General features: G+C 39.0%; 1 protein-coding gene across 6 annotated transcripts in view; it reads left to right on the forward strand.

Annotated features, from left to right (window-relative positions):
- ZMYM4 (zinc finger MYM-type containing 4) overlaps positions 1-21,622 on the forward strand; it is a 165,590-nt gene that overhangs the window by 21,854 nt on the left and 122,114 nt on the right. For 2 of the 6 annotated variants that reach the window (XM_047793299.1, XM_047793306.1), the window contains exon 2: positions 5,479-5,540. The exons of the other annotated variants lie outside the window; for them this stretch is intronic. The gene's annotated coding sequence lies outside the window, so the exon portion shown is untranslated. The remainder of the gene's footprint in view (positions 1-5,478; positions 5,541-21,622) is intronic. 6 annotated transcript variants of the gene reach the window in all.

The raw sequence follows: 21,622 nt of genomic DNA on the forward strand, positions 1-21,622 counted from the left end.
GGTGTTGCCGTGAGCTGTGGTGTAGCTCGCAGACACAGCTCGGATCTGACGTTGCTGTGGCTGAGGTGTAGGCCAGCAGCTATAGCTCTGATTGGACCCCTAGCTTGGGAACCTCCGCATGCCGTGGATGTGGCCCTAGAAAGCCAAAAAAAAAAAAAAAAAAAAAAAAGCAGCATCCTAAGCATACAAACAACCCAGCTATTTGGAAACTTTAAAACTTTTAAGTGGAGTTCTCCTTGTGGCTCAGCGGTAACAAACCCAACTAGTGTCTGTGAGGGTTTGGGTTTGATCCCTGGCCTTGTTCAGTGGGTTAAGGCTCTGGCGTTGCTGTAAGCTGTGGTGTAGGTCGCAGATGTGGCTTGGATCTGGCATTGCTATGGCCGTGGCCTAGTTGGCAGCTGCAGCTCTCTTTTGACACCTAGCCTGGGAACTTCCACATGTTGCAGGTGTGGCCCTCAAAACAAACAAACCTTTTAAGCAACTGTTAGATTAAACAAGTTGAAGCTAACATCAGTTGTTCAGAGCATAACAGTTACTTATACGTCAGTTATACCTCAATAAAAAACAATATGACAACGAGAGCATGCTGTATCACAACTTGGGATATGAGGAGAGCTATCTTATGTAACTGAAGAAAATGTTGAACATTAAATTTTTTTTTGCCATAAATGCTTTTAATATAAAAAATAAATTACTATTCAACTTTGTATGTTACAATTCAAGGAAAGCCCAAGGGAAGAATCAAAGTTGAAAATAATGACTTTGAGGAGTTCTTGTCAAGGCACAGTGGTAACGAATCCAGCTAGGAACCGTGAGGTTGTGGGTTCAGTCCCTGGCCTTGCTCAGTGGGTTAAGGATCTGGTGTTGCCGTAAGCTGACGTGACTCGGATCCTGTGTTGCTGTGGCTGTGGCGGAGGCCAGCAGCTGTAGCTCTGATTAGACTCCTAGCCTGGGAACCTCAATATGCTGCAGATGTGGCCCTAAAAAGCAAAAAAAAAAAAAGACAAGTAGATGTTCTAAGATATTAAAAAAATAAAATAGAACCTCGGAACTAGCTTAAATATGACTAGGATGGGAAGGATGGAGGTAGGATTCATTTGATTATTTAAAAAGTATCTATAGGAGTTCCCGTCGTGGCGCAGTGGTTAACGAATCCGACTAGGAACCATGAGGTTGCGGGTTCGGTCCCTGCCCTTGCTCAGTGGGTTAAAGATCCAGTGTTGTCGTGAGCTGTGGTGTAGGTTGCAGACGCGGCTCGGATCCTGCGTTGCTGTGGCTCTGGTGTAGGCCGGCGGCTACAGCTCCGATTCGACCCCTAGCCTGGGAACCTCCATATGCCGCAGGAGCGGCCCAAGAAATAGCAACAGCAGCAACAACAACAACTACAACAACAAAAGACAAAAAGACAAAAAAAAAATCTATAAAGTCTTTTCTGTAGGTCAGAAAAATATGCTAGGTAATTATAAAAGCATTAATGTAAGAGAAAGACAAAAAAAAAGACTTTGAAAAAAGTAATAAACATAAATCTATACATTGATAGAAGTAGGAGCTGATTCCTTGTGAAGAAAGCAATAAATAGACAATTTTTTTTTTGCTTTTTTTTTTCAGGGCTGTACCTGTGGCATATAGAAGTTCCCAGGCTAGGGGTTAAATCGCAGCTACAGCTGCTGGCCTACACCATAGCCACAGCAACGCAGGATCCAAGCTGTGTCTGCGACCTACACCACAGCTCATGGTGACCCCCATTCCCTGACCCACTGTGTGAGGCCACGGGTGGAACCTGCATCCGCGTGGATACTAGTCAGATTCTTTTCTGCTGGGGCACAACAGGAACTCTTTTTTTTTTTTTGAGACAAGTTTTTGACAGGTTTAATTGAGGAAGAATAAAAATAGTATTGTGGAGAAGAAAAAGTTGTAGCCATAATGGATTGGTGATAATTTGTTGAACTAGCTTTTATGTGATTAACTCAACTGGTCTTCTAGATATATAAACTAGAAGAAATGGAAGATTTTCTAATATGTTATCAAAATTGATTTAAGAAGTAGAAAATCTGGATAGGTTAATAACTGTTTAAGAAATGGTAATTAATCTTAGAGAACAACTTCCCAGGTTTTTAATCTTTCTTTGTAACTTTTGAGAAATAGCTTATTTCATGTTTTTAAAAATACTTGCCAAAATTGAAAAGATCTAATATCAAGATGCTAAAAAAGACCTTGATATGCTTAATATTTATTTCCAATAAAGTCTCTTTCTGTAAGACTAACAGCAGAAGGTTAGGAGTTCCCATTGTAGTGTAGCAGAAAGAATCCAACTAGTACCCTGAGATTGCGGGTTTGATCCCCGGCCTCACTCAGTGGATTAATGATCTGGAGTTGTGGCTGTGGCGTAGGTTGCAGATGAAGCTTGGGTCTGTTTTTGCTGTGAGTATGACTGTGGATGTGGCCAGCACCTGTAGCTCAGATTCGCCCACTAGTCTGGGAACCTCCATATGACGTGGGTGCGGCCCTTTAACAAAAAAAAAGAATAGAAGGGTATTTTCTTCCCTTTAGCAAAACATATTTATTCAAATCCAACAGTCATCCTTTAAAATTTAGGATTGATGCCTACTACTATCAGAATTATTTATTACTGTTCTGGAAGTTGTAGTCAGTATAGTTAGATGAGGCAAAGAATGAGATGGGTAAATTTTGGAAAATTGATTTATGATTATTTTGTGGTGATGTATTATTTAGCTGAAAATCTCAAGAGTATTAGCAGAAAATATTTTAGGGCTAAGAAGTAAAAGTGCAAAAATGAAAATAGTCTGGAGGAAAAGAACATGCACTAGGGTTATAATGGGGAACAGTTAAATGCTTGGTTATAAAGTTTTTTTAAAAAAATCTCACAAATCCCAATTACTTGACTATCAGTAGTTAGAAAATAATATTTTAAGAAAAGATTGATTCACAAAGCAATCAATTTAAAATTCTTTGGGATAAACCTGTTAACAAGAAACACATGAGACTTAAAGTGATAAGACTTTACTTAAGGATATGATAATAAAATAATAACTGTCAACAGCAAGTAATTTTTATTGAACATTGTTTTAAGCATATGAATCTTTTTTTGTTTGTTTGTTTGTTTGTTTTGTCTTTTTGCCTGCCATTTCTTGGGCTGTTCCGGCAGCATATGGAGGTTCCCAGGCTAGGGATTGAATTGGAGCTGTAGCCGCCAGCCCACACCAGAGCCACAGCACCGTGGGATCAAAGCCGCGTCTGCAACACACACCATAGCTCACAGCAACGGATCCTCAACCCACTGAGCAAGACCAGGGATCGAACCCGCAACCCCATGGTTCCTAGCTGGATTCATCAACCACTGAGCCACGACGGGAACTCCTAAGCATATGAATCTTAACTCACTCTTTACAGCAACCTTATGATATAGTGCTGTGGCTGAGGGTAATGGAGAGGTAAGGTGCCTTTTAAAGGTTATTTAGCTGGCTTAGAATGGGATTGGAATTTATTCAAGTTGTGTGACTCTAGACTCCAGAGAATCTGTAACCACCATGCTTTGATGACTCTTAAAAAGTAAATATATTGTGTTCCTGGCTTAGAAAACTCAATGTTATTAAAATAATGTTCCATAAAACTAATATTATTTCAGTCAATATCCAGGTGGTTTTTTTTTTTTTGGTCCTTTTTGATGGTGAGCAGGGTCGAATTTGATGAAGCAATGATCCATTTCCTTAGGAATTATAGGTATGTGAAAGATAGTCAAAACATTTGTGAATTAAAAGAACAATGGGGGAATGGAAAAGTAGGGCAATAGGTGGTTACCTCGTTCTACAGGATCTTGAATGTAACACCCGTATATGAATGGTCAGACAAATTATTACAAATAAATAGATTGATGTCTATGTTAGAATATGATTATAAATTGATCATTGAATGGCATTTGGACAGTCTGCTGCTTATTTCAGCAAAAAAAATAAAGTTAGATCTTTTTCTCACTCCAGATTCCATAACAGATTCTAGAGGGATTGAATATATGAATGTAAGAGAATGAAACTATTAAAGTACCCAAAGAAAATAGAGGTAAATGTAACATTTTGGTATGACGAATGCATAAACCAAAAAGAAAAAAAGTGATTCAAAAGAATGATAGATTTGAGTACATTGAAAAAAATACCACATTTTTAAAAAGGGAGAAGTGGTTGAAATATCTGACGAACTGAAGTGACTGTTTTCAGAAGAATAGGGTATTGATCAAATAAAATAAGAACTTTTTAGGAGTTATATTAGAATTCCTCAGCGTTCCACATCCCTATTTTCCATCCAGTCACCATCCAAGCTTTCATTCAACAAATGTTTGAGTGTCTCTTATGTACGAGGAACCACCGTGAGTACTGAGGATATAGTAATGAAATAAGTTGTACAAAAATTTCTGCTCTCATGGCATTTACATTCTAGTGATGGGAGAGAGAACTGCTAATCAAATCATATAGAGGGTTTTTGTTTTTTGGTTTTTTTGGTCTTTTTAGGGCTGCACCCGCAGCATATTGAGGTTCCCAGGCTAGGGGGTGAATCAGAGCTGTAGCTGCTGGCCTACGCCATAGCCATAGCAGTTCGGAATCTGAGCTGTCTGTAACTTATACCACAGCTCACAGCAACGTCGGATCCTTAACCCACTGAGCAAGGCCAGGGATTGAACGTACGTCCTCATGGTTCCTAGTCAGATTTGTTCCCAGTGAGCCATGATGGGAACCTCTGATATACATGGAACATTTAAAATGGAGCATAAACAAGAGAAATGGAACACAGTATGCTGTGGTGGAAGGGGCAGTGCAATTTTAAACAATGGCATTTAAGCAGAAATGTGAAGGAAATGAGAGATTCATGTGGATATCTGAATAATATTCTAGGTAGAGTGAACAACAGACAAGGACAAAGGCTCTGAGGCCAGAGAGTATTGTGCATGTTTTTTGAACATCAAGCAGGTACTAGTTGAAGGTGAGTGAGCAAGTTGGTGAGTAGTAGGAGATGAGATCTCTAGATCACGTAGGGGGCTTGTAAGACCAGATAATTCTTTGTTATGGTAGCTGTTGTTGATGTTTCACAGCACCCTTGTACTCCGCACCAGATGTCAGTAGAACTCCCTCGTGATTAGAAATGCCTGTAGATGTTGATTTTCTAGATTTGGGAAGCAAAACTGCCCCTGATTGAAAGCCACTGCTGTACTACGTAAGTGACTATAGGTCATTTTGGGGGCAGACTTGGAGAAAGATTTATGTTGTGTACTTGTGGTAATGGCACAGAGTCCTCTCTCAAGCCAACTCGGTCTCAGTCAAGGGGCAGTGGGTCTATGAATTGACTAGGTCTGGAAAGTGGTCTGAATGTCCATGACTTCCACTCTGATGACTTGAGTCAGTTTTTGGCCACCAGATTTAGACATTTTCCTGGTATATAGATTAAACTGCCCATGTATTTCATTCCTAGGAACATCGTGATCAATTAGCCACTGCCAAAGATCCCAGCGGGCCAAAGCATTCTGATTACTGGTACGTCCCTACTGCCCTTATCCTTGGGGTTAAGTGCTGCCACTTGGCCTTTGTTGCTTTGGGATCCCATTATCCTCTGAAATCAAGGAGCCCATCTCAGTGGTAACATTCTCTGCCATCATACTGACCTACAAAAGAGAGCAGCCCCATAGGTTTTCAGGTGTGCTTGCTAGTAGAGCGTCTTCTGGGCCTTCTCAGAGAATGTAGTTGGGTAGTAGGTGTACTGGTTGCAGTGGATAAATTTACTCCAGTGTTCCTGTCTCCCTAAGCCTTTGGATTTCCTCTTCTACATAATGACAGTGAAACTGGTATCTCAACCTCATTAAACCTCATTAAATGTTTCTTGTTAGTGAGTGTAGTTTTGTCTTTTGTTTTCTTTTTATGGCTTTACCCTCAGCATATGGAATTTCCTGGGCTAGGGGTGGAATCAAAGCTGCACCTGCCAGCCTATACCACAGCTACAGCAACACCAGATTTGAGCTGAATCTGTGACTTAGGCTGCAGCTCGTGGCAATGCCAGATCCTTAACCCACTGGGTGAGGACAGGAATCAAACTCATTTCCTCTTGGAGACTATGTTGAGTTCTTGATCCACTGAGCCACAATGGGAACTCCTCTTTTTAATGTAGTGTTGATTGGCTTTCCCTAATCAGTTATTGTTGAATATAAGTTTAAATTAACAATTAAGCCACTACACTCGCCTCCAAGTACACAAGCTAACACATCACGTTCTGAATCTGTGGTGATCTCACCAATGTTAATTAATTCTAATCTCCTTGTCTTATAACTGTTAGCATCTAATTTCATTCATGTCCCCCCAGGTTTTTTTTTTTTTTTTTTTGCCTTTCTGTGTTAGCAAAATCTTGAATTTTTGGATATGTGAGCTATTCCCTTTTGGGTCATAGTGTGTACTGTCCCACTATAACCAACTTATGGGTCTAGTGGCAACAAGGTTGGTTGTGGTTGATCTTAGGAGAATGGACATCTTCCAGCAGTTTGCTTCATATGAGGATATCATGAAAAGATTTTTAAGAAAAGAAAGGCTGTTCTTCTTAGATGCAGTATGGTGAAAATTACCCTACTGGAGGTTTGACATTGTTTTGTTTTTTTTTTTTTCCATTCCAGTTCATCATGGAATGAAGCCATGGAACCATATGTTCCCATTCCAAGTTTCAGGGTCCCCATTCTTTTCCTAGTCATTGCCCTTACTTTCACATTAGTGTTAGTGAGACTCTGAATTTATGTAATGATGTAGTTCAGCTGTTTGTACAGTTAAATTTTGCATTTGATTTTTTTTTTAATTTTTGAGTTTTTTCAACCTGTGGTTATAAGAATTATAAGCGGGGTTTTTTTTTTTTTTGGTCTTTTTGCCTTTTTCTAGGGCCACTCCTGCAGCATATGGAGGTTCCCAGGCTAGGGGTCGAATCGAAGCTGTAGCCGCCAGCCTATGCCAGAGCCACAGCAACGCAGGATCCGAGCCGCGTCTGCAACCTACACCACAGCTCACAGCAGCGCCGGATCCTTAACCCACTGAGCAAGACCAGGGATTGAACCCGAAACCTCATGGTTCCTAGTCGGATCTGTTAACCACTGAGCCACGACGGGAACTCCTTTTTTTTTTTTTTTTAAAGAAATATACTGTCATGAAAGTGCTCTATTTCTCGGATTGTGATTTGATCTGAGAGTTAAGGAACCTGAACTCGTTATTCCATACTACTGAAGAACAGAGAATCTATCTCATATAGCAGACCTTATAGTCATCATTACTGTCTTAACAGTTAAGTGTAGCAGTCACTTGGGTTCCCAGGATATTTCCTTCAATCGGCACTTCATTATGATCAACCACAGGTGATATCTTGCTTAACTTGATGGCACTGCATGCCAAGGGTTACTAGCATCCTATTTCCTGCTTAAGCTCAAGGACACAACAGGCCACTCCAGATCTTTGTAGGTCTATCTGCTGTACCACTGCTAGTGCCTATCCTGTATTAGACACAGGTCAGAAACCGTATAATAATTTGAATAGGGAAAGTGTAATATAAAGAATTATTAACCAGTAACAGAATTAAATATAAGGGCAAAAGAGAACTTTATTTTTAAAATTAATTTATTTTAAAAAATCTTTTTAGTGTCACACCTGCAGCATATGAAAGTTCCCAGGCTAGGGCTCGAATTGGAGCTGTAGCCATTGACCTACCCACAGCCACAACCACACCAGATTGGAGCCCCATCTGTGACCTACACCACAGCTCACTGCAGTGTCGGATCCTTAACGCACTGGGCGAGGCCAGGGATCAAACCTGCATCCTCATGGGTACTAGTCAGATTTGTTTCCATTGAGCCATGACGGGAACTCCCAAGAGAGAACTTTAAAGTTTATAGAATAGCAGGTAGAGGGAGCAGCCACTGCCTCTAGGACTGAGGCAGAGTAGCAGGGGTGGAGAATTTTCAAAGATGCTCTATCTCCATCTTCAAGGCTGAGATTCAGATCTTGTTAAAGAGATGTATTCAATTAGATGCTGGAGAAGTTTTAGGTACTGCAGATTTTTGTTGGCAAGCAGGAAACTTCCCTTTGGGTGCTGACAAAAATCATTAGAAAACCTCTTGCTGGAACTGAAAAGCCAGCCCCCTGGAGCACTGGCATAATTCTCTGGGAAATCTCTCACTCGTAGGAGTACTGTTGACTCTTATTAGGTAGGTTGCCCTCTGGTGTCCTGACAAAATTTGATAGGAAATTACCCATGGGGTTGTGTGTATGTGTCCCTGAGACTGGTGGGAAGTTGGCATCTGGGGAGAATATCTTTGGGGCACTGGGCCCACTGGAGCAAGCAGGTTAGAGCACACTAATGAGAAGAGGACCCTTCCTTCTGGAGTATTCTTCCTGTGCCATCTGCTGTCAGAGGTTAACATTGTGCCAGCTGGCCAAGGAGAAATGTCTATAGGCACCAGCTCCAATATTACCAAGCAAGGCAGAGAAAAGCTGATTTGGAGTTGAATGTACATTTTTAATTGGTGCACTCGGATATTTACATACTTTTCATTCCTTTTGGTTGACTTTGATTTCTGTGTGCTATCATTTTACTTCTTCCTGAATGACATACCTTTTTTTTTTTTTTGTCTTTTGTCTTTGTTGTTGTTGTTGCTATTTCTTGGGCCGCTCCCGCGGCATACGGAGGTTCCCAGGCTAGGGGTTGAATTGGAGCTGTAGCCACCAGCCTACGCCAGAGCCACAGCAACGCGGGATCCGAGCCGCGTCTGCAACCTACACCACAGCTCACGGCAACGCCGGATCGTTAACCCACTGAGCAAGGGCAGGGACCGAACCCGCAACCTCATGGTTCCTAGTCGGATTCGTTAACCACTGCGCCACGACGGGAACTCCTGACATACCTTTTAATATTTCTTGTGCTGGTCTGTTGGTGATGAATTCTTTAGCAGTTGTATATCTGAAAACCTTTTTTGTTTTGCCTTAAAAAATAAAATATGGTAAAATACAAATAACATGAAAATTACCATCTTAGCCATTTTTTAAGTGCTGTTAAATACATTTAAAATGTTGTAACCGTCACCATCATCATAGCTCTTTTTATTTTCTGAAACCAAAATGTTATACCCATTAAACAATAATTTCCCATTCTCTCCTAACCCCAATATTGGCAACTACCTTTCTACTTTGTCTTTATTTATTTTACTTAGTATAATGTCTTAAGATTTTATGTGTTTTGTATAAATGTATGGGTGTCAAAATTTTCTCACTTTTAGAGGCTGAATAATACTCCGTTGTCTGTAAATACCACATTTTGCCCATCATTCGCCTGTCAGTAAATGGTTGGGTTGCTTTCATGCTTTAGCCATTGCAAATGTTACTATGAACATGGTGTGCAAGTATCACTTTAAGGCTTTGCTTTTACTTTTGAGAATATACACAGAAGTGGAATTGTTGGATTACATGATAGTTCATTTTCTAATATTTGGAGGAACCACCTGTTTTCCATAGCAGCTGTACCTTTTTACATTCCCACCATCGATGCATAATTTCAGTTTCTCCACATCCTTGACAACATTTATTTTCTGGTTTGTTTGTTTGTTTTTTTGATAGCAGCCATACTGTTGAGGGTGAAGTGGTATCTCATTGTAGCTTTTTTTTTTCCTATTTTTAAAATTTATAGTTGGTTTATGATGTGCAAATTTCTGCTGTACAGCAAAGTGACTCAGTCATACATATATATACTTTTTTTATATATTATTTTCCATCATGATCTGTCCCAGGAGATTAGATATCATTCCCTGTGCTATACAATAGGACCTTATTATCTGTTATCAATTTAATAGTTTGCATCAGTTAACCCCATACTCTCAGTACATCCTACTCCTTCCTCTCTGCCCCTTGGCAACCACATGTCTGTTCTCCATGTCTGTGGGTCTGTTTCTGCTTTGTAGATATGTTCACTTGTACCATATTTTAGATTCCACATATAAGTGATAGAATATGGTATTTATCCTTCTCTTTCTGACTGACTTCAATTAGTATGAGAATCTAATCATGTTGTTGCAAATTGCATTATTTCATTCTTTTTTTTTTTTATGGCTTAGTGGTACCACTTTTATGTACTACATCTTCTTAATCCACTCATCTGTTGATGGACATTTGTGTTGTTTCCATGTCTTGGCTGTTGTGAATAGTGCTTCAGTGAACATAGGTGTCTATGATTCTTTTTGAATTATAGTTTTGTCTGGATATATACCCAGGAGTGAGATTGCTGGATCATATGGTAAGTCTATTTTTAGTTTTTTAAGGAACCTCCATACTATTCTTCAGAGTGGTTGCACCAGTTTACATTCCCATCAACTGTGTAGGAGAGTTCCTTTTTCTCTCTATCCTCTCCATCATTTATTGTTTGTAGATTTTTTGATGATGGTAGTTTTGACTGGCATGAGGTGATATCTCATTGTTTTGATTTGCATTTTTATTTTTTATTATTTACTTTTTTTTTTTTTTGCCTTTCAGGGCTGCATCCGAGGCATATGGAAGTTCCCAGACTAGAGGTTGACTCAGAACTACAGCTGCCGTTCTACACCACAGCCATGGCAACAAGGGATCCAAGCCGTGTCTGCAATCTATACCATGGCTCATGGCAATGCTGGATCCTTAACCCACTGAGCAAGACCAGGGATCAAACCTGCATCCTCATGGATCCTAGTTAGGTTCGTTAACTGCTGAGCCACAAAGGGAACTCCCTGATTTGCATTAGCAATGTTGAGCCTCTTTTCATTTATCTATTGGTATCTCTGTATCTTCTTTGGAGAAATGTTTATTTAGGTCTTCTGTTTTTTGCCTGCTTTGTTTCTTGATATGGAGCTTTATGAGCTGTTTGTATACTTTGGAAATTCATCCCTTGTCAGTATGTAGCATTGATTGCAAATATTTTCACCTAGTCTGTAGTTTGTCTTTTCAGTTTGGTTATGATTTCTTTTGTTGTGCAAAAGCTTTTAAGATTAACTGGGTCTTGTTTATTTTTGCTTTTATTTACATTAGGAGATGGATCCAAAAAAATATTGCTGTGATTTATGTCAAAGGGTGTTCTGCCTGTGTTTTCCTCTAGGAGTTTTATAGTATCTGCTCTTACATTTAGGCCTTTCATCCATTTTGAGTTTATTTTTGTGTATGGTGTTAGAGTGTTCTGATTTCATTCTTTTTTACATGTAGCTGTCCAGTTTTCCCAGCACCACTTATTGAAGAGACTGTCTCTTCTCCATTGCATATTTTTGTCTCCTTTGTTGTAGATTAATTGATGGTAAGTGTGTAGGTTTACTTTTGGGTTTTCTATCCTCTTCCATTGATCTGTGTCTGCTTTTGTGCCAGCATCATACTGTTTTGATGACTGTGGCTTTGTAGTATAGTCTGAAGTCAGGGAGTGTGATTCTTCCAGCTGTTCTTTTTCAAGATTGTTTTGGCCATTGGGAGGTCTTTTGTGTTTCCTATAAATATTTAAATTACTTGGTCTAGTTCTGTGAAAAATGCCATTGGTATTTTGATAGGGATTGCACTGAATCTGTGGATTGCCTTGGGTAGTATGGTCATTTTAACAATATTTATTCTTCCAATCCAAGAATATATTATAGCTTTCTATCTGTGTTGACTTCAGTTTCTTTCATTAGTGTCAATAGTTTTCAGAGTACAGATCTTTTGCTTCCTGAGGTAGGTTTCCTCCTAAGTATTTTATTCTTTTTGATGAAATGGTAAGTAGTATTGTTTCCTTAATTTCTCTTCCTGATAGTTCATTGTTAGTGGCTAGAAATGCAATGGATTTCTGTATATTAACTTTGTAGCCTATAAAATGTTTTTACTGAATTTATTTATTACTTCTGATAGTTTTTTTGGTAGCATCTTTAGAACTTTCTAAGTAGAGGAAGTATCATATCATCTGCAGTGACATTTTTACTTAATTTCCAATTTGGATTCCTTTTATTTCCTTTTTTAAAATTTGTTTTTATCTGTTATTTTGTCCTCAGGGACAATTCTGGTAGTTAAGAGATTTGTAAAAGGGGTGAGTGTGTGTGTGTGCGCGCACGTGTGCAGGTGCGCACGTGCACGTGCATGTGTGCGTGTGCTGGCTGAGATAAAGACCTTTACTGTATTACTAGTTGTTGCCATTTTTTTTGTAAAAAGTTATATTAAAAGTGTATATTTCAATTCTGTATATAACTTATCAGGGCTTAAACTTTTATTTTCTGCTTGTCAGGGTAATACCTGATTTTTTAAAATGTTTGAATATTATATAACTTTATAACTAAAATTGTACGTATCAATTCTTACATGTATACACAAATACACAAATGTAATTTATACATAATTATTATATATTTTTACTTTAAAGAGGTTCATTTTAGGTCTATTATGTCTTTTCAAAAAGTGAACAGCTAACCTTTAAGTAATTCTAAAACAATGTTTACGTAATTTCAATAGTTAAGAGTTTTAGAAACATGTGATTGATTCGTCCAGTTTCTCTAGCTAGGAAATCTTTCTTTTTTTTTTTTTTGGTCTTTTTTCCTTTTCTAGGGCCGCACCTGAGGCATGTGGAGGTTCCCAGGCTAGGGGTCTAATTTGAGCTGTAGCCACTGGCCTATGCCACAGCCACAGCAATGAGAGATCCAAGCCAGGTCTGTGACCTACACCACAGCTCACGGCAACGCTGGATCCTTAACCCACTGAGCAAGGCTAGGGATGGAACCCACAACCTCATGGTTCCTAGTCGGATTTGTTAACCGCTGAGCCACAATGGGAACTCCTAGGTAGGAAATCTTATATAGATTATGTATTTTCCTCACCTTTAGAAAGAGAGAGTACTTATAGGAGTATCTCAGAGATAATTGTGTGTTCAGTTCCACACCACTGTAATAAAGCAATTATTGGGGCAAAGAAACTTGCATGGAAAAAAAAAAAAGAAAGAAACTTGCATGAATTTTTGGTTTCCTGGTGCATATAAAAGTTATGTTTATACGTAGTCTATTATGTGCGCAGTAGCATTATGACTCAAAAAACAAGGTACATACCTCAATTTAAAGATACTTTAATTGGAGTTCCCATTGTGGCACAGTGGAGATGAACCCGACTAGTATCCATGAAGACTCAGTGGGTCAGTGATCCAGGATTGCTGTGAACTGTGGTGTAGGTCAAGGATGCAGCTTGGAGTCTGAGTTGCTGTGGCTGTGGTGTAGGCTGGCAGCTGTGGCTCCTATTCGACCCCTAGCCTGGGAACTTGTATATGCTGTGGGTGCGGCCCTAAAAAAATAAATACAGCTATTTTATTGTGGAGTTCTCTTGTGGCCCAGTGGGTTAAGGATCTTGCATTGTCACTGCAGCGATTTGGGTCTCTACTGTGAAATGGATTTGATCCATGTCCCGGGAATTTCCATATGCTGTGGGCGCGACCAAAAAAAATTTTAAAAAAGAATACTTTATTGCTTAAAAATGCTAACCATCATCTGATGTTCAACAAGAAATATTCTTTTTGGTAGGGAGGTTGGTCTTGCCTTGATGATGACTGCTTACTGAACAGGATTGTAACTACTGAAGGTTAGTGTGGCTGTGGCAGTTTCTTAAAATAAGACAACAGTTAAGTTTGCTGCATAAATTGACTCTTCCTTTCAGAAATAATTTCTCTTTGTCATGTAATGCTGTTTTATGGTATTTTATCCACATGGGAACTTCTTTCAGAATTGAAGTCAGTCCTCAAACTCCATCTCTGTTTTATCAACTAAGTTTTTGTGATGTTCTAAGTTCTTAGTTGTCATTTCTCCAGTCTTCACAGGAGTTCTGTCGTGGTGCAGAGGAAACGAATCTGACTGGTATCCATGAGGACCCAGGTTCGATCCCTGGCCTTGCTTAGTGGGTTAAGGATCCAGCATTGCCGTGAGCTGTGGTGTAGGTCGAAGATGCAGCTTGGATTTGGTGTTGCTGTGGCTGTGGTGTAGGCTGGCAGCTACAGCCTGATGTGACCCCTAGCCTAGGAACTTCCGTATGCCAAGGGTGTAGCCCTAAAAAGCAAAATAAACAAACAGAAAAACCAGTCTTCACAGCATCTTCACACTACTTTTGCTCATTCCAAAGAAGTAAACTACTTGTTGGTTGTAATTTCATCATGAGATTGCAGAAATTTAATCACATCTTCAGGGCCCCCATACCCCCGTTTTTTGGTCTTTTTAGGGCCGCACCTTTGGCATATGGAGGTTCCCAGGCTAGGGCTCGAATCAGAGCTGTAGACTCTGGCCTATGCCAGAGCCACAGCAACACCAGATCCGAGCCACATCTTGGACCTACACCATAGCTCCCAACAGTGCTGGATCCTTAACCCACTGAGCAAGGCCAGGGATTGAACCTGCAACCTCATGGTTCCTAGTTGTATTCACTTCCACTGCGCCACAACGGGAACTCCCTCAGGCTCCACTTCTAATTCTTTTTTTGTTGTTATTTCTACTACATCTGCAGTTCTTTCTTCCACCAAAGTATTAACCTCTTCAAAGTCATCCATGAGGATTGGAATCAGCTTCTTCCAAACTCCTGTTGATATTTTGATTTCTTTCCAAGAATCACAAATGTTTTTTTTTTTTTTTCTTTTTAGGGGAAATGGACTCCATCTCTCTGTCTCTCTCTTTTTCTTTTTTAGGCCGCCTCTGCAGTATATGGCAATTCCCAGGCTAGGGGTCACATTGGAGCTGCAGCTGCAGACCACAGCCATAGCCACAGCAACACCAGATTCAACTCAGATCTGGCATGGTTCTGGCTGTGGCGTAGGCCCACAGCTTTGATTGGACCCCTAGCCTGGTACCTCCATGTGCCACAGGTGTGGACCTAAAAAGAGAAAAGAGTATAGGCCAAGATTTAGCCTCTAGAATTATGCTAAATTTAGCAATATTCTTAAGGGCTCTAGGACTTTCAGAATGGTAAATGAGCATTGGCTTCAACTTCAGGTCACCAGCTGCATTAGCCACTAGCAAGAGGAGTTAACCAGTTCTTTGAAGCTAGGCATTGACTTCTCCTCTCTAGCTATGGAAATCTTAAATGGAATCTTCCTCCAATAGAAGCTTCTTTTATCTACATTGAAAATCTGCTGTTTAGTGTAACCACCTTCATTAATTATCTTCGCTGAATTTTCTGGATAACTTTGTGCAGCTTCCACATCAGTACTTGCTGCTTCACTGTGTGCTTTGATGTTAGGGAGACAGACCCTAGACTTTGTAAAGCAACCTCTGCCAGTTTCAGTCTTTTTTCCTGTGGCTCTTTCACCTCTCTCAGCTTTTATGGAATTGAAAATGGAGATAGAGCCCTGCTCTGGATTGGGCTTTAGCCTAAGGATGTTGTGGCTGCTTTGGTCTTCTATCCAGAGTACTAAAACTTTCTTCATATCAGTAATAAGGGTCTTCTGCATTCTTATCATTCATGTGTTCACTAGAGTAGCACATTTTGTTTTCTACAAGAACTTCTCCATTGCATTCATGTCTTGGCTAACTGTGCAAGAGCCTAGTTTTTTTGCCTATCTTGTCATTCGACATGCCTTTCTCAGTGAGCTTAGTCATTTCTCATTTTTGATTTAAAATGAGAGGTGTGCAGCTCTTCCTTTCACTTGAACACTTAAAATCCACTGATGGATTATTAATTGATCTAGTTTCAATATTGTTGTCTCAGAGATTGGGAAGGCCTGAGGAGAGGGAGAGAGATGGGGGAGCAGTCAGAACACAGACAACATTGAGCAATAAATTCACTGTTTTATGTAGCTGTAGTTCATGACACCCTGAAACAATTACAGTGGCAACCTCAAAGGTCACTTCACCAGAAAAATGTAATAATAATGAAAGCATTGAAAGTTGTGAGAATTACCAGAGTGTGACACATAGACACAACCTGAACAGATGCTTTTGAAAGATGGTGCTGATAGATTTACTTGACTCAGGGTTGCCACAGACCTTCAATTTGTAAAAAAAAAAAAAAAAAACCCTCAGTGTCTCAAAGTGTAGTAAAGTGAAGCATTATAAAACATGGTGTGCCTGTATGCATGTAGTAAAAATACACTTCAAATGACAGATAACTCTTGTTTTATGAAAGGTAAATTAACTAGAAATACGATGTTTTCAAACTTGTTAAATATTTTTTTATTGGTATCTTTTTACTAGTCTGTCAGATTATCTGGGATTAACATAACATGACATGGTTAATTAGGCTTGAGAACTAAGAACTATGAAAACTTAAGTAAAAATTTTTCAGTGACAATTTAAGCTTGATCTTTCTGGTTTCTACCTATATTATCTTATTTAATGTATTGTATGTTATACTAATGAGTAATTACAATCTTATTACCATATATTAATTGTGGCTTTGGAAAAAAACACGTAAAACTTAGATTTTGAAATGTCTTTTATGATAGAAAACGTGGATTATCACTAAAGCACTGAATATTTTAATTAAGATTAAACTAACTTACTGTGTTTGCTTTTTTTTTTTTTTTTTTTTGTCTCTTTAGCTCTGCACTCATGGCATATGGAAGATCCCAGGCTAGGGGTTAAATTGGAGCTGTAACTGCCAACCTATGCCACAGCCACAGCAATGCCACATCTGAGCTGAGCCACGACAGGAACTCCTGGGCTTACTTTTAAGTTATTCTTTAAATAAAAGTGCTTGATGGTATTTGGTTAGTTCTTCAAGATATTTCAAGAAATTTAGAAATAATTAAATCATATTTTCTCTTAAATATACATGCATGACAACCATTAGGATGAATACACTGCTAGTACAATTTGACTCTATGGCCTAAGGGGCCAGATTTGATTTTGCGCTATTAGTGCAAATGTCAAAATAGTAAGTACAAAGAATATCCTAGTATGACTCTGGAAATAGTTTTGATTTTCAGGGACACCTGGGATGGTCCTGGGACCTTAAGAGTCTAAGAACCACTTGTAGAGAACCACTGTTTTCTTGTTTTTCACAGGTTTCTTAGATGGCTGCAAGTATTTGTAGGCTGAATAATCTTTTTTTTTTTTTTTTTTAATGGCCTCACCCACGGCATATGGCGGTTCCCAGGCTAGGGGTTGAATCAGAGCTGCAGCTGCGGGCCTACACCACAGCCCCAACAGTGCCAGATCTGAGCTGCATCTGTAGCCTACACCACAGCTCATGACAACGCTGGATCCTTAACCCACTGAGTGAGGCCAGGAATCCAGCTCTCAGCCTCATGGTTCCTAGTCGGATTCATTTCCTCTGTGCCACGACAGGAATTCCAGGCTGAGTAATCTTTGCCTTTTTATTTTTTTAATTCCTCAGATACTTTGATGCTAGACCTTAGTTAACGTTTCAATTTTTTGTCTATATAAAATTTAGGAGATTTCTTTGGATTGATTTTTACTTTTTTGGGTTGTGGCAGTTTATATCTCAGTCAAAGTCAGGGATCTGAGATTTTTATTTTTACCTTAAATAATTGAAGAAACTTTATTTGTTTTAAGTTTTTCTGATTTACAAGTTCATAGTTGTTATAGATTTTTGGAAGCACTGAAGAGATTTCCTTGAGGAATATCATGAATATTATTATAAATGTTTCTGGTCTTCCAAACTAATACCAAGATTTATACATTATTTTGGAGTTAGAAAACTTGATGGTAAAAGTATAGTTTAATAGTTGAAACATAAAGAATCACTGCAGCACATATTTTCCTTCTTCCTTAGTTCGTGTTTTAGTGTAAATACAACATTCTGCATATTTTCATTGCCAGTAAAGGCTGGTTTCATTTCGGAAGCAGCATGGGTTAAAGCTGTTAGAGCTGGTGGGGTGCTGCTATGAACTTTACTCCCAAGTTACAAAGATTAATTGAGGAAATAATTGATCATCGACTACTTAATGTGGTTTAGGTATATTTTGGAAGGCAGTCCCATCAGTACTTTATATGATGGAAGTCATAGGATCAAGAAGTAGTCCTAATGTGGCGAGTACAGATATGAACTCTGAGGAACTTAGTAAAAGCAAATTTATGAACATTAATGAAGAAAGTGATTGTGACAGGTTGAAGATGTCTCAGAGGAAGTGGCTGGAAAAATTTCAGGTTAAAGGAACTCTTGGAAGTGTATGATAAGATTGAAAGGGCAAAGGGTAAAATGTTGGAATTCCAGTATTTTCCAAACTTGGAACGGGTTATGAGAGTTTAGCAAAGCTTGGAAAAAATGCTTACTCTGAATCATAATTTATATGAGGAGACGATGAAGATAAGCGCTGTCTACTCTTCGCAATTTTTTTTTTTTAACAAAGAAGCAAAACACTAATTCTCATTGTTTCTTCTCTTTTAAATTATAACGTAGTAACCATTAATTACACAGTGTTTTTCATATCCCTATACATTTTTAACAGTAAATAGTTTTAAATGTTTTTTGAATTTTAAAGATCATGGAACAATGTGATTTTTTTTTTTTCCCTTTGATTATTCAGATTGCTTTGCTTGGTTTAAACTTGCAAAGTCATTTTTATGGTCCTACTCTATAGTACATAGTAAGTATTGCCTGTGTAAAAACTATGTTTTTCCCGTAACAAATTTGTTACATTTGTCAAGTTGATAAAATGATTATAAAGATTATAAGTATGAATAAATTTGAAATTATAAGTAAGGGGTATTTGAATTGGGGTAGCAATAGGAAGAGACTAGCATTACTAGTTGGGTTGAGGGAAGAGGATTGGATATTTAGTTAGAGTGGTCTTTTGCAAGAATAAAAACTATTTGATTCTCTTGCTTAATTTTTGAGATTCTTGCAAATTTTAAAGTACATTTAGGGAGTTCCAGTTGTAGCTCTCTGGGTTAAGAACCCAATTGTGTCTGTGAGGGTGCGGGTTCGATCCCTGGCCTCGCTCAGTGTGTTAAGAATCCTGAGTTGCTGCAAGCTGCAGTGTAGGTTGCAGATGTGGATCCCGTGTGGCTGTGGCTGTGGCTGTGGCATAGGCTGGAAACTGCAACTCTGATTCAACCCCCTAGCCCAGAAATTTCTGTATGCCGCAGATGCAGCCCTAAAGAGGAAAAAATACATTTAGGTTAAGTTTTTAATATAAAAAGTGTTTTAAATTACTTCTTAACTGAAGTTCCCGCTATGGTGCAGTGGGTTGAGGATCGGGCACTGTCTCTGCAAGGGATCGGGTCACTGCTGAGGTTGAGGTTTGATCCCTGGTTTGGGAACATCCATATGCTGTGTGTTCAGATTGGGCCAAAAAAATTACCTAATAACTGGTGAAAGTAATTCTTTTGTTCAGCAAACATTTATTGAGCCTCTCTTGTATGTTAGGCATGTTGCTAGGTGCAACATATAGCAGTTATGAAACAGACAAAAGCTTGCTCCCTGCTTTGAGAAAGGTGCAAAGTCAAAGTTTTTGCAAGTCTTGATTTCTTTTAGGTTCTGTTGAAAGAAGCTAACTAGATTATTTTTACTTTTTTTTTTAAAATAACTTTAAAGGCTTTTGTATAAAGACAGTGTTTATTGTTTCTTTTTTATTTATTTTATTTATTTATTTATTTTTGTCTTTTTGGCATTTCTTGGGCCGCTCCCGCGGCATATGGCGGTTCCCAGGCTAGGGGTCGCATCAGAGCTGTAGCCGCCAGCCTACGCCAGAGCCACAGAAACGCAGGATCCGAGCTGCATCTGCAACCTACACCACAGCTCACGGCAACGCCGGATGGTTAACCCACTGAGCAAGGGCAGGGACCGAACCCGCAACCTCATGGTTCCTAGTCGGATTCGTTAACCACTGCGCCACGACGGGAACTCCTATTGTTTCTTTTTTAGATAGTCTCCAAAATGTGGTTACAACTCCCACTTTGTATATTCCCTGTCATTTGTCAGAAGATTGATCTATTAAAAAGAATGGGGTGTTTCATGATACAACTTCAGAAAAGTGGATGGGTACTTGATTGCTTATATCTCGTCCTCAAAAGTTTTTATGTTGCCATCATAGATGCATCTGTAGTAGTGCTAGGAAAGAGTTGTGGATTTTGCCTTATTCAGGATGTTGGGTGTTTGTGGGCTCTATCAGTTTAGGGCATCATTAAAGAGTTGTAACTTTAGCTCAGTCATGAAAGCTGAGTAGGTGTGTTCACTATTGATTAAGATTGGAAAAGTTTAAGCACTGTGCACCGTGGTCTAGAGGCATGAAACTACTTGATTGGGTGAGCTATAGGTCATTCATAATAGCTAGAACGTTTGCTTTGGGGACAAGGATGTAATGGGTACATGAAGGCAGGGAAAAGTGAAGCAGTGGAGGAAGTAGGGGCAGATTTTGGTGAGTCAGAAGTTTGAGTGTTTTTTCTGGGGAGCCTCTTTCAGAGCTGTACATGTACATGTGTACTTGTAACTTCTAATTACATCCGTTTCTTTAGCTACAAAGTGGAGGTGTTAACCATACTTAATGAGATTTTGGGGAAATTGAATTAAGTCATGTGAAGTCCTTGAAAAATGCAATATACAGCGTAAGGTTCTTGCTAATATTAGTCACTAATTATAAGGATTTTGGAACCATTGCCTCAGGTCATCTAAATAATTTTGTAATCAGGCAGTTGATAGAAATGATAATCATAGATGGTTAATAACTGAATGTGCAAACTATCGTATTTTGAATTCTAAGCAATGAGATGCTGCTGTATAGCACAGGGAACTATATCCAGTCACTTGTGATAGAACATGATGGCAGATAATGTCAGAAAAAGAATGTATGTAATTATATGTGTAACTGGGTCACTTTGCTAAATACTGTACAAATACTTTTGATTTAATCATGCTAATAATTCTGGAAAATGAAGGTATCACTATATATTTTATGGGTGAGGAAATTTGAAAGTGAAAACCTTTTTAAGTTATAACATTTATTTCATAAATTTAAATACGCAACAGTTATATATTTTGAAATGGGAACCCATGAGACATGCCATGGCATGTTGTAGTTCCTGGGCCAGGGACTGAACCCGAACTAGAGCTGTTGCAGTGACAGTGCTGGACCCTTAGCTCGTGCTGCAGGAGAACCCACCGTGAGATTATTTTGATAACTAAAAATGAACTGATATTATTTGTCTTGAAGTAGTATCCATATTCATTTATTTTTTAATTTTAATTTTAGGTTTTGTAATATTTAGAAAATCCCTGCCCATGCAATATAGTTATTACAGATTATTAAAAAGAAAATCAGCTTGGCTTTTAAGTCCAGTTAGATCTTTCTTGAAACTTGAGGGATAAGTAGTATATTAATTTCAAAGCTAGATTACTGGCTTTTTATATCTAATTTCTGATTTATAAATGTATAGATTGGACCTCCCCCCCCATGAGTTTAGTTAATCTTGTTTCAGTAATGCCTGCCTTTCAGTTTCTTTTTTTTTTTTTGGTCTTTTTGCTATTTCTTGGGCCGCTCCCGTGGCATATGGAGGTTCCCAGGCTAGGAGTCGAATTGGAGCTGTAGCCGCCAGCCTACACCAGAGCCACAGCAACGCGGGATCCGAGCCGCGTCTGCAACCTACACCACAGTTCACGGCAACGCCGGATCCTAACCCACTGAGCAAGGGCCGGGATCGAAC

Source organism: Phacochoerus africanus, chromosome 8 (assembly GCF_016906955.1).
Source record: "Phacochoerus africanus isolate WHEZ1 chromosome 8, ROS_Pafr_v1, whole genome shotgun sequence".
Lineage (NCBI taxonomy): Eukaryota > Metazoa > Chordata > Mammalia > Artiodactyla > Suidae > Phacochoerus > Phacochoerus africanus.